The 15,156-nt window shown below is 33.0% G+C and overlaps 1 long non-coding RNA gene across 1 annotated transcript; it reads left to right on the forward strand.

Annotated features, from left to right (window-relative positions):
- The first annotated feature begins 3,420 nt into the window (after positions 1-3,420).
- On the forward strand, positions 3,421-6,261 carry LOC143049290 (uncharacterized). The gene is made up of 3 exons (XR_012970165.1): positions 3,421-3,540; positions 3,697-3,813; positions 5,975-6,261. It is a non-coding gene; the product is annotated as an uncharacterized LOC143049290 (long non-coding RNA).
- Positions 6,262-15,156: the final 8,895 nt, after the last annotated feature.

Genomic DNA, 15,156 nt, shown 5'->3' on the forward strand with positions numbered 1-15,156 from the left:
CTAACAAGGTAAGTCCTCCGATTTGGTGTTCAATGCTATTTCCATTGAAGCCATGAAGGACTTATGATTTGCTAAAATCTCATCCTTATCAAATGATGTCTTTGTATATGGGATTACCAGAGTGCTCATTTTAAAGCTCTTTTAAATTTTTCATTGTGTTGTTGTGATCAGCGATTCTCTTTTCTTTTTGTAAATTTGTATCAATTCACTTATCTTTTTTTTTTTTTTTTTTTTTTTGTGTGTTCAAGTTTTGGGATTCGTGCATCACTGAACAGACATTAATTGTCGAAAATCGCATCTCATTTTTTTTTAATTTTTGCCTTCTTTACTTTTATATTTAAACATTTTACACGAAGCGTGCGTTTGGCGTAAGAACTGTTAAGCCTTGTATAATTGTATGATGAGTTTAAAACACAAAATAAAATTATTTAGAATGTTTGAACTTAGAATTTTGAAAATTATGTATACATAGTTATTGTATAAGAAATGATAATATTTTGTTTGAAATCATTTCCTGAGATCACACATGACTTTTATCAGGATTTTAATAACATGTCAAGAGGAACGACTCAAGTTTTCTTGATAGAGTCTTATCTACAATTTGCAGATAGCTAGACAATTGTTTTGAATGTGACACAGGTGTTTTAGAAATCTCCTCATTGGCTTTCTTTTTGAATTATATTTTTGCTACAAATGCATATAAAACGTGAAAAATAGACAAACTGTCCATAGCCTAACAATTTTTTTTTCTCAGAAGAGACATCTTATAGCGATACACAGCCAATTTTGCGTATGTACTATTTTTGTACTTAAAATCTGTAGTACTGAAAATTTACTTTTGAAATTTAGTACTATTTCTTTACTTTAAAATTATTGTACTAGTTACGTACCTGTATTTTACAGTACTTGATTTGTACTTAAAATTTTGGTACAGAAATAATACCAAAAGCGATCACAATATTCCATGTTTGAAAATCATAATTTAAAGAGATTTGAAATAGATATACTATCAAAATGATGAAAATGTAACGTGGTAACAACAAATATGTAGTACTTAAATTTTCAAGTACAAATCAAGTACTGTAAAATACAGGTACCTTAATATTACAATAATTTTAGATTAACAAAATAGTACTGAATATGAAAAGTAGATTTCCAGCACTACAGATTTTTGGTACAGACATAGTACCTATGCAAAATTGGCTGTGTACATCTTTCTTAAAATGTAGCACATCTGATATGCATACCTCACGATTTGTTTTCTTTCTGAATCAAATTTTTACCAATAAAAGTTCCACCCCTGCTCTAAAAACGTAAAAACACAAAACTACTGAACTCCGAGTAAAATTCAAAACGGAAAATGGACAACAACTGTCATATAACTGACTTGGAACAGGCATTTTCTTATGTGGATTTAACCTGGTTTTTATAGCTAACTAAACCTTTCACTTGTATGACAGTTGCATACGATTCGACTATATTGACAACAAAATATGAACAAAACAAACAGACATTATAGGTAAAAATGTAAAAGAAAATGGGTACAACAGTCAACATTGTGTTATTGTCTAAACATTATAAAAACAAACAAATATAAAAAATAATCTTAACCCTGCTAAAAAAAAACACTATCACGGGATTTATTATAAGTACAGCGCCAAGTTATATGTTAGAAAAAACACAAAAAGGCATATAGGCAAAGCATATTAGCACAAAAGAAAGACAAGAATATAGAAATCAATATAGAACAATAACACAATGTCGTTATGTATAAGTACAGTACCACATCAAATGGATACCACCAAAAACAGACTAAGCAGTAAAAGTAATATTCATAAAGAAAAAAATAATACTAAAGAACGTTATTAAGATGATTAACCCAGAATATATACTCCCAGACCATCGTGTATATATGCATATAACACTGGACAAAGAAGCCAACTATCTACAGCCTTAGAATAAGAACTAACAGATGAGTTTCTCCTCGATTCTGAATTTAGAAATGGAATTGTTAGAACAATGACATCACTCAATGACATACCGTTTTGATTGAATTTGGATATAAGCAAACGGTAACCCCTAAAAACATAATAACAAGTATATATCTAGAATTGATAACTTGAGCATTTAGTACTACATTCATATTTGTGGTTCTGTTCTTGCCTCTTTAAAAGATGACAATCATGTTGTCACAATTTATTCAGATATAATTATGAGGATACAAACTAATGCTTAAGGTGTCGGACCATCAATTCACTAACTCCAATTTAGAACGTATGTTAAATTAAGGCAGCAGTAGTATACCGCTGTTCGAAATTCATAGATCGATTGAGAAAAAAAATTAATTCGGGCTACAAACCAAAACTGAGAGAAACACATCAAATATAAGAGTGGAACAACGACACAACAGAAACACAACACTTAAATTCAACACACACAGAAACGAACTATAATATTATAATGGCCTTTTTCCTGTAAGGACATTTTAAGAAAAATAGTGGGTTTAACCTGGTGTTGTGGTTAGCCTAACCTCACGTTGTTATGGCAACGTAAATATAACATTAAAATGACAACATTACATGACAGGACTACAACACTAAAGTATAAATTCCCTGACAAAAAGTGCTTTTGAAGTCCTTGTTTACTAAAACAACCAAAAAATTGGCAGAAATGAAATTTTTAATCAACTTGTTCGTGATTTTGCATTAAAAGAAAAGTAATGTGTTCCATAGTATACTTCTTCAAGATTTCCAGCAAACGACGATTTGTTTTTAGCAGTACTTGTCTTTTGAACGTTAGTTTTTCACTGCAGGACTTTAAGCATAGGTTTTAAATTGGCGCGTGGAGACGTGATACATGTACAATTCAGAATATACCTATTTTCTATGAAGTTCAAATTAAGGTAAACTATAAGGAAACTGGTCTGAAAGATTATTCGAACACTGCAATTCAGTATATACAAGCCCAGTAGTCTGCACTTTGGTGTTGACATGAGGTTTCATTGAAATGGTCATAACTATTACCTTGGTTGTATTTGGCAAAAAATTCAGGAATTTTGTGATCCTCAATGCTCTTCAACTTCATACTGTAATTGGCCTTTTTAACTTTTTTAAATTCGAGTGTCACTGATGAGTCTTCTGTAGACAAAACGCGATTCTGGTGTTTTGCTACAGTGTAATAATATCTTGTGTATCGGTTCTACGCATCAAAATACTTATTTTTGGATGCATCAATTCCTTTACAATAAGAAACTTCGACATTATCGTGGAAATATTTACATATTGAAGAACCCCTATAATCTAATTCCAACTCATATGCAAAACAAATCTTAAGTATATCCTAAAATAAATATAAATCCATATGCCCTTAATGTTGACCATGTTTTTAGGCTGATGACCTTCATTATCATTCCAAAGTCTTATCAGAACGTCTTCTGATACAATGTATATACAAGCAAACACGAAGAAACATTGGTCACATGATCAATCTTATCGACACTTAGTATGAAAATAACTTTTGCTCTTCTTCTAGCTCTTGTAGGTATGTATTTCGATTTTTGCAAAATTACATCAATTTCAAAATATCGATTTTTCTTGAGGTTTATTTTGCTCTTAAATTGTACGCCTCTTTAAAGTATTTCAACACACTTTATAAAAGCGAATAATGAAATTCTTTACTGAATATTTTGTTTCACAGCTGTTGCTCTTGGCAAGCATTGCTCATCTAATAATGATTGCACACATTTATGTCATGGTGGTTACCATGGACACTGTACAATGACTGATGGTGTTGGCAAATGTAATTGTCCAGAACGTAAGTTTATATAAATATTTTCTTATTAGAAATAATCTTACATAAAAAAAAGACATTTAATTGAAAATATTCAATTATTTATATTGAGTTTGCATTGAACAAGCGGTGCTACATGTTCTGTCAAAAAACAAACACACCCGTTATGGTTGCATTCATAAGATGATATATGTAAAGCGTATCAACATTTAACAGATCAAGAATACCAAGTTATAATTTTGTACCGACAGTGTTAGACTTATACCTCGAATTTGACATACACAGTCATCTTAGTACCAGAATCTATGACAAACGAGACGATTTTGATTTTGAAATTATCAATTTCCCCCACCTTAGTAGCAACATACCAACTTCACCTGCATATGGAATATACATTTCCCAACTTATTCGGTATTCAAGAGCTTGCAGCTCCTACTCAGACTTTGTAAAACGTCACCAATGTCTGAGCAGAAAGTTGATGAACCAGGGGTATGTCAAAGAACGTCTCGTCCTTTTTCTAAAAAAGTTCATCGGAAGGTACCCAGAACTTGTTGATAAATATTCCGTATCAACTTCACAAATAATACACGATGGTCTTGAAGTATAGATTTTGCGTACTGACGTTGTTTATCATCTTAATTACGTGTTATATTATTCTTTTATTTGTCTTTATTAATATTACTTTTACTGTTGTCTGTTTTTAGAGATATCCTTTTGACGTAACTCTGTGCTTATATATCCCATCATACTTTGAACGACAAAATTATTTTATGATGTGACTCTGTACCTATGTATCTTGTCATACTTTGAATGACAAAATTATTTTATGATGTGACTCTGTACCTATGTATCTTATCATACTTTGAATGACAAAATTATTTTATTCATTAATATTACTTTTACTGTTAACCAACTTTTTTTGTGATATACATTTTACGTGACTCTGTACTTATGTATCACGTCATACTTTGAACCACACTATTATTTTATTTATTATTATTACTTTAACTGCTAAGTCAGTGTTTGTTATATCTATTTTGCGTGACTGTATTTGTGCATCCCGTCATACTTTGAACGACAAAATTATTTCATGTCTACCTGTGCGAATTTCAAACGCGCAATTTTACACCAGTACCCATACCCTCCTTCCTTGATGGGTGCATTTTACATAGACAAATATAATCGTATAATATAATCAAAATGAGGATGTTAATTTGATGTATGCCTTTTTGTGCTTCTTCGTTACATTTGTTGTTTTTATAGTGATTAAGATGATAACACAATGTTGACTGCTGTACCCCTATTTTTGACATTTTTACCTATTATGTCTGTTTGTTTTGTTCACGCATCGGTGACTATATAATGGAATTTGATGCGACTGTCATACAAGTGAGAGGTTTAGCTAGCTATAAAACCAGGTTCAATCCACCATTTTCTACATTTGAAAATGCCTGTACCAAGTCAGGAATATGACAGTTCTTGTCCATTCGTTTTTGATGCGTTTTGTTATTTGATTTTGCCATGTGATTATGGACTTTCCGAATTGATTTTCCTCTGAGTTCAGTATTTTTGTGATTTTACTTTTTTCATATACAAAAGACCTTCTAAATCATTCATACTGTTTACGTTTCAAATATTTTATTAAAACATTACATTATATTATTTTATTATAACATTTGTAGTATTGATATTTACACAACTCCGGTGCAATGCTGCCTTTCAACGAATTAATTAATAAACGATGTCCGAAGGCAGTATGTGTATGATAAATGGAACTTTTATGTGTCATGTCACTGATATTCCAGGGAACAAAAAAAAACCATCCAAATATGCTAACATTTAGAAGACTTTAAATATATCTTTAGCTCCAAATAAGTAGTTAGCATTAAGTACAAAAGGAAAAAGACAAAAACAAAATAAAAGACAAAGTAACCTTAATATTACGATAAAGACCTAAAGGGAAATTATGTTTTTGAAGAATATCCATTCCTGCTCTTTTGGTAGAACCAATAATATTGCTAAATTATTACACGAAAACCCCAGGTAATGCGTTACATTTTGGTGATTTAAGGAGATGGGGTGTCTAAATTATAGTCCATTGATTTTTTTTTATAATTTGACAAAATGTAGTTTATATCATATAACATCGAACATCGTATAACAATGCATTTCCTATCACTTTCAGATAAATGTCAGCAGAAAAGCGACTGTCCAACAGGTCATGGTGTTGGATGTCCTGATGGTCATGCTGATTGCGTAAATTTTGTCTGCCAGTGCAATCATTAGAATAGATGATGTATGATATTCAAAACAACCCCATAGAAACACGTACACATGTACATGGATATTATTACTATTTTATTCGTTAATTTAATTTCTTTGTTCGCAATGCATATGTCATATTTCAACTGAGGTCAATATAAAGCAGAAATAAAAGTATGATTGGATAAAATTAAAATGTCTTGGGCTGTCGATCTTAGTTGTTTCCGCCAAATAATACATCAAGGAAACGAAAAAGAAACCAAACAAAATGTTTTTGGAATTCAAAATACAATTTTAAACAACCGATCAATTTATGTCTACAAAGTATTTCAAATTGCGATGTTTTGTTTGTCTAAATGGTAACTGACGATAACGACCTTTAACTATAGCTTTGTTCATTAAAGTATTTAGTATTATATGAATTGAAATAACGTTATTGTATAACTCCCATGGCTGTTTACATCTAAGTCATGATCATTCGGTCATTGATATATCAGTGTCTCATTGTATTTCATAGCATCTCTTCTATATTTAAAAAAAATGACCATCAACATAAATCCATTATGCAGATACAAATCAGGGTAAAACAAAAACTGAGGGAACTGCAAGAATTCCAAAAAGAGGAAGATCGGGTGCGTGACAATCCGGCGTTTTCTGTTGTACATGGATTAATAAAGGCAACAGTAGTATACCGCTGTTCAAAATTCATAAATCGATAGAGAAAAAAAACAAATCCGGGTTACAAACTAAAACTGAGGGAAACGTATCAAATATAAGAGAACTACGATACAACGGAGACGCAACACCGAAATGTAACACATACAGAAACGAACTATAATGTAACAATGGCCATTTTCCTGACTAGGTACAGGAAATACCATCATTACAGTCATGCAAATACATACTTGTCAAAATGTCGCAGGAATATGGCAATATTCTGTAAATTTACAGAACTGGTGACAACTTTGGTATTCTTGTATTTAGATTTGTAAAGAACGCGAAAGTATTAGTCTGATGATTATATTATAATTCGTAAATAAACGCAGATATACACGGACCCGGTATACTACTTTTGCCTTTATTTACGAATTATAATATAATCATCTTGGTTTGCCATTAGAGCCTTTAAGGTGTTAATTTTGCTTATTTGTGAAGACTATAAGGTGACATTAACTAGAAGCCGTTGATGGGGGATTATGGAATTGAGAATAGCGGACAAAAAATATAAATAATAGAGACAATGGACTAAGAAATAAATAAAATAGCTAGAATAATGGTGTTAAAATGTAATGATAAGAGAATAATTGTCAAAAAGTATAAAGAATAGAGAAATCTGGCCTAAAATATCAAAGAATACAGAAATTAAGAACCCCGAATTCAGACTATCATACTGCCTTAATGAACGTTAGTTTGTCTCTGGGAGGTTGTTATTGGTTATACAGTTTTTCTTTATTTCTATGTGTATTAATTGAGAAGCGTGCTTTCATTATTTGCCAACATTTTACATATCACATTATAAAAAAAGACTATTATTTTGCAAACTACCATAGATTTCCGGTAATTGTTCTGCATAGACCACACCACATTGGAGCCCCTGTAATTTTTTTTCAAGTGGACCTCAGTTACCCACCCTACCCCATCATAACATAAAAGTTAATAATTACATTAAATGTATGTTTCACTATAATACGTTATTCTGATTGGCTAACTGTACATCACGTGTTATTCCTTAAGCAGTTGTACATGTATCACACAATAAAACTTTTCATTCCTGATGACACGAGGTCCCACAATAAAGAACACAGGTAAATTAAATAAAAACTTGATAAAAGGCGTGTTTTCATGATCCTATATGTAAAAATGTAATTATAAGTATTGAATGCTTTTTTTTGTAACTTTATAGGGTTGTAAAAGCGTTGACCGTGCGCACATTTTTAGAATGAAGCGCTTACGCGTTTCATACAAAATGTATTTCGGTCAACGCTTTACACCTCAATGAAGTAACAAAAAAAAGCATTCAATTCTTAAATGAACCAGAAATGAAATTTTAAAATTCATTGAATAGTGTCTTTGACTGCTTAATTAAATATTAAAAACTGATGATATAGTAACCGTTATATATTAATAAAAACACTTGAATTACGTTTGAGTCTTATGCAATATTTGTGTTTATATATTTGAAAACTGGCTGCTACCGACTGATTGCTTGAGCCTGGTCTCACAAACTCCGCTTTTTCATTACAGCCGATTACATTGAGTGTGTAGACAAAGGTAATATCTTTGGATCGCTTGTTTGTTAGCTGAACTATGAAGTAACTAGGTAAGGTATACCACCTTCCTGTAGAAGGAGCCTAGTCCTACAGACAGATTGATTGGTTATCTGTCGAACTAGTCTACTTTTAAAGGAGGGTAGCTTACCTAAGATAATAATACAAGCAAGCTAACCAAGGATGTGCCACCTTTGCCTACACACTCAATGCAATCGGCTGTAACTTCTTTACATTACAGGTTGCAACACCTTGCCAAATCATTGGGTTCTAATAAACGCATGGAAAATTAAGTCAATGTGCTTTCCCATAGGGTTTAATGCAGAACAATTACCGGAAATCTATTATTGAAACTTGCAAAAACAATATAAAAATCGAAATCTAACTGAACAATGAAGTTACTCACATTAAAAAAGGTTGAGACATTGAAGGCCAAATATTTTTTTTTATTCTTGCGTGTCTTATTATAATCAGACGGTAATTTGAGAGTTTACAAAGAAATTTAATATTGAGACAACAATTAATGTAGAGCTTCATTGGTGAAATTAACACTACAATACAAATAAAGGATGATCATGACTTTTGCTTGTAGTAAAATGATCAATCAATCAATCAATCAATCAATCAATCAATCAATAAAATTGAGAATGGAAATAAAAAACGTGTCAAAGAAACAACAGCCTAACCAAAGAGCACAACCGAAGGCCACCAATGAGTCTTCAACACAACGAGAAAATCCCGCAACCAGAAGCGGGCTTCAGCTCGTCTCTAAATAAAAATATATACTAGTTAATATGTGAAAATGGACGTCACACTTAACTTAGATAAAAAAAAAAAAAACATAAAAAACTAACAAAGATCAGAGTCTCCTGTCTTGGGACAGGCGCAAAAATACGGCGGGGCTAAACATGCTTTGTGAGATCTCAACCCTCCCGCTATACAACTATATCTAGCTCATGTAGAATAAACAAACACACAACAATATGCACAGAAAACTCAGTTTAAAAGAAATCCGAGTCCGATGACAAAATAGTAAACAAAAGAAACTACACAAAATGAATATGATTCATAAATTAACAAAGAACTACTAGCAGTAACTGAAATGCCAGCTCCAGACCCCAATTAAACATATCGAAATAATACATAGATATAAGAAGATGTGGTATGAGTGATAATGAGACAACTCTCCATCCAAGTCACAGTGTGTAGAAGGAAACTATTATAGGTTAAAGTACCCTCTTCAACACAAATCCTTGGCTCACACCGATTAGCAAGTTATAAGGATCCCCCAAAATGACTAGTGTAAAACCATTCAAACGGGAAAACCAAAGGTCTAAACTATATATATAACTAGAGGCTCTAAAGAGCCTGTATCGCTCACCTTGGTCTATGTGTTTTGGTGATGGTGATGTGTTCGTAGATCTTACTTTACTAAACATTTTTGATGCTTACAATTATCTCTATCTATAATGAACTTAGCCTAGTAGTTTCAGTGGAATTTTTTTTGTAAAAATGTACAAATTTATGAAAATTGTTAAAAATTTACTATAAAGGATAATGACCTAATAAACAATGTTACCCCATGTCAGATTTGCTCTTAGAGCTTTGGTTTTTGAGATATAAGCCAAAATCTACATTTTACTCCTATGTTCTATTTTTAGCCATGGCGACCATCTTGGTTAGTTGGACAGGTCACTGGACACATTTTGTATACTAGATACCCCAATGATGATGGTGGCCAAGTTTGGTTGAATTTGGCTCAGTAGTTTCAGAGGAGAAGATTTTTGTAAAAGTTACGACAACGGGCGACGACGGACGACGGACGCCAAGATATGAGAAAAGCTCACTTGACCCTTCGGGCCAGGTGACCTAAAAAACGAGAAGCGAGAACGACATCAACAAACGACAACTACTGTTTTTTTGTGTGATTTTTTTATTACTAGACCAAATATTTCATATTTTTTTATTATCTAGGACTACTTTTGATTAATAATTGATTACCAAGTTTAATAAAACATATGTGTGTATAGCAAACATATTAACTTTGGCTTGAAAGACGTCTCTTTAATTGTTTTCGACTCGCTCTGCTCGGAAAATTGACAAGAATAAAATCATAAGATTGAACGCGTTCGTTCAACAATCTTATTAAAATTGATTAATTTTTTCATACACATGTCTTTTGATATTGTTCATACTTATAGATTATCGTTGATTATCTCAAAGAGATTGATTTTCTCGCTTGAGCCGGGACGGCGAAAGCGAGAAAGGCAATCGAGTTGAGATGACCAATGATAATCTGTTTATCGCTGTTTTACCTATGACGACTTTGTCAATTTCATGTCAGTTTCGTTAGAAACCCCACGTGCCTGCTTAGTTTCTAGCGATAATTTTCCATCTCAAGCGAGTAGCATGAGATGAAAAATTATCACAAAAAAAGATCAAAGGAAAAATGCACAAAATAGCGATAAATGTTAATACTAAAAGTCTTACACTGTATCTATATATTTTGCTCAGAGACCAGAACATAATAAAATAGATAAAACAAAACTTGCGCTTTAGATTAACAAAGGGTCTGAAAGATTTTTTCCAGTTCTTCTGGGGTCCTTGAGCCCTTCCCTCGCCAACAATATATAGTTTACTTTATTTGTAAAAGAGGCAAGTTACGCTTCTTTATTGTCATCTTAGATTAAGCTCTCCAAACTTAAAAGTAAAGATCACGCACCCTTATTGTTTAGATTGATAAAGACTTTTGCATCCGTCGACGTTATCTTCGATTATTTAAAGTAGTATTGATCTGACAACCGCTGTGCATGTATACTTTAATGACCTTTAAATGAATGGTCCAACTTGTTTCACAAAGGATAGGCGAACGGCGAACGGCTAACGGCGTACGCCGTATTTTGACTCAAAACAAGTAAACCGGCATATCATCCAACATGGCGACAGTTGTACCGGTTGCAGCCATAAACTGGGGAATGCCATTGATATTTTATCGATAATCACAAGATGCATTGCTACACCGAGAGTAATTAATTAAACATTAATACTGTGCTACAGTATCTCATTTTATCCATTTAAGGCACGGACCATTTGATTTCCGTGGGGGGAAAGGGGGGTGGAAGGAAAGGGGGGGGGGGGGTTGGAGAACAAAAATATGCCTCTGATTTTCAAAAAAAATTCTGGTCAGCATCTATGTTGAAAAAAATAATCTGGCTCGAAAGTTTGCTATTAAAAAAAAGAAATCTTCCCAACAAAATTTCCCAGCATTGTACTATCATGATAAAAATAATCTGGCCCGCGAAGCGGCCGAAAAAAAATCCCGGCACGCATATAAATCACCTCTCCCCAGAAAATCAAATGGTCTGTGCCTAAGAGGATAACAATTTGATTGTTGGGGGTTGTAAATATATACCCCCCATCAGAATTTCTTCTTCTGCATCATTTTCTGGAACCACGTTACAAAAGCTAGTGGTAGGGTAGAGTTAAAGTAAATTTAATTTAAAAATGTGTATCTTTATTTGTGTTGAATCACTATGCAATGCTTATATTCCTCCACACTCTTTCCGCCATCTTGAAATGGAAATGCGCCGCCTTCGCCTGAGTCCTGAGATAGGCGAGGGCGGCGTAATCCGTTATTGCGCGCGCATCCAAAATTTTGTGAAACAAGTGCACCGGGCGTTCGCCACCGGCGAAAGGCGTACGCCTTTTTCCGGAAACAAGTAGGACCAATGACAAATGACAACATTGCCATTTTTTGAATGACAATTAAACAGTGTGGGGAAAGATTTATATAAATTGAATACACTTTCGTTTTTCGTTTTTCGTTTTTTGTTCTTGTGAAATCAAAAATGAAAAATGAAAACACTTTCATTTTTCGATTTTAGTTTTTGAGAAATCAAAATTGAAAAATGAAAATACTTTTGTTTTCGTTTTTTGTTTTGTGAAATCAAAAACGAAAAACGAAAACACTTTTGTTTTTCATTTTGGTTTTTAAGAAATCAAAAACGAAAAATGAAAACACTTTCGTTTTTTGTTTTTTGGTTTTTGATATTTCAAAACGAAAAACGATTGGACGCAGATATACACGGACCATACCGCTGTACGAAATTCATAAATCGATTGAGAAAAAACAAAACAAACCCGGGACCATCAAATTATCCAGTGCACGTACATGTACCTGTTTATAAAGTTCGTTTAGTGTGAACATGAACATCGTAACGTATGAATTGATATATTTAAACACAACACGATGTGTCAGAAGTTATGTTACTGCTCAGAAATGGACAGTTCACAATTAAAAAGTTGAAATCATCACGATTGTCACAGATTGTTCGAGTTTGTACATCTTTAATAAACCTGGAGAAGAAGATCAAGATATGGAGCAGACGTTCTTGTTTCTGCAGTATCCTTAATATCAGGTTCACTAATATACATAAATGTAAGCACTCATGCATGCATTCACTAACATGAAGGATATTAAAGACATAAAGTGAAATTAAATCAGTTTGTCAGACTTTTTTTCATTTTTCTTTGGCAAGACTTTGTATGAATTATGTTATAAACAGGTAGGCCAGAAGGGGTATAAACTTAGGAATACTGACGGTCTATAAAAATATCAATGCAGAGTGTGTAAATAGGTCAGATATTTGCTATGAATTCCAAGTTCTTTAAGGTAAAATTCCATATAACTTTTTGGGGGGCATATAAACCACTTTTATTTTGGCTTTGACTGTTGGAAAAACAACATATTTGTCTTGAAGAGATGAAAAATATCGACGCCTTCTGACTTCTTTAATGGATTGTGAGCATGGTGCATTGTAGCTTTCTTGTATGCCTCTGAATGCATGACCGCACCGCTTAGATTCATGAAAAACCCATCGGAAGCATATAGTTTATAACGTGTTAATCTTATTTTTTGCATCCCTCGGTCGATACCTCTGTTGGTGGACTACTAATCCACGAGGGTATCATCAGCCCAGTAGTCAGTACTTCGGTACTGACATGATTTATAAAAGACCTTTCTAAAATTGTACGTTAATGAAATTTTGAATTTATTAGAAACTAAGGTTACAAATGTTCTCAAGCAAAGTTGATCTGAGATGGATTCGGCTACATTTTTAGGTCCTTTTTGGTTATATAGCTCTTTGACTTTTTTTGTTCTTATTATTATTGGCTTTTAAATGATGTTTCTGATGAAGGTAAATCTAGAAAAGCGCCTTGGGCGTATAAAATTTATAACGTGTTGTTCGCATTTTGGGGGAAAATCAAATTGGTAATGGAAACAGGGAACGTTTCAAAGGGAAATAACCCGACCAAAGAGCAGAAAACCGATGCAAGGCCACCAATCCGTCTTTCCCATCGAGCAACCCGCAACTGGAGGTGGGATGCAGCTGGTCCCTTGCCAATAATGTACACATGTCCAGCGAAGCTGGACGTCACAATTAACTCCGAAACATGTAAATGAATCAACTTATACTTTTTGGACCTTTTGGATTATAGCTCTCCATCTTTTATATAAGCTTTGGATTTCAAATATTTTGGCAACGCGCATCACTGAAGATACATGTATGGAACGCCACAGCTGTCTTATGTGGTTCTCTGATATTACTTTATGTTGTTTTACCATTACTTAATAATAGTTTGTCTTTATTTGATATGGTTTTGACATTACGTAATGATGTTTTAATAAAACTCAATATGGAATAGTCATTACTTAATGATATTTCGATATTACACGATATGGTTTCGTATTGACTTGATATAGTTTTGTCATTACTCAATATGGTTTTGTCATTACTCGATGTGGTTTCACCATTATTTAATATGGTTGTGTCATTAGTCAATGTGGTTTTAACATTACTTGATCTGTATTTGACTTGACGTAATGTAATTGTTTCATTACATGATGTGATTTTGTTATTTCGTAATGATGATTTGTCTATTCTTTATATGGTTTTAACATTACGTAATGGTGTTTCAAAATTTGACCATTTTACACTACTTGATGTGCTTGTTTCATTATTTGATGTGGTATTGTCATTCTTTGATGTGGTCCTGTCCTGTCATTCTTTGATGTGGTTATCCCATTACTTGATGAGGTAAAACCACGTGACCAATTCGGATTACTGTTTAAGTTAAACTTTGAGTGAGTTTTCGAATTAAAGTCATACTTATAATTAAAGTTCTAGTTAGAATTGATTTTCGAATTGGACTTCGAGTTTGAGTCACATTTAAAGGCAGAGTTTTAGTTACAACTTTGAATTTGAGTCACTTCTTGAGGTAGAGTTTGATTTGGATTCGAATTTAAGTCTCATTTAGAAATTATTAAGATTTCGAGTTGAAATTCGAGCTATTTTATATGTCTTTTTGAGTTCGTAATTAAATTGTCTATCGCGGAACAAGGGCTTTTGCTTGGGCTTCCAAAAAGAGGGCTCCGGGATATGCGTACTAAATAAACAATGTTGCAGTATACAAAACGCAACATAGGAGTTGAAATAAAGTTAGATGTGGTGTGATTGCCAATGAACAACTATCCACCAGAGTTTTACTTAAATGCAGTGGATGTAAGAAATCATATATCGGCAACCGTAAAGCCTTCAACACTCCGTATAGTCAGCTACAAAAAGGCCACCATGCACTATGTGAAAAATATTCAAACGAAAAAAACTAACGGTCTATTTTACAAAAAAACAAATATGACACATATGTATACAACGACAAAAATTGAACTTCATGCTCCTGACTTGGGTCAGGTACATAAAGAAAGTGCACGTGGCAGAGTTTAACATGTATGTGAGAGAACATCGAACTGTAACAGTAGTGTAACAGCACAACACGA

Source organism: Mytilus galloprovincialis, chromosome 10 (assembly GCF_965363235.1).
Source record: "Mytilus galloprovincialis chromosome 10, xbMytGall1.hap1.1, whole genome shotgun sequence".
Classification (NCBI taxonomy): domain Eukaryota; kingdom Metazoa; phylum Mollusca; class Bivalvia; order Mytilida; family Mytilidae; genus Mytilus; species Mytilus galloprovincialis.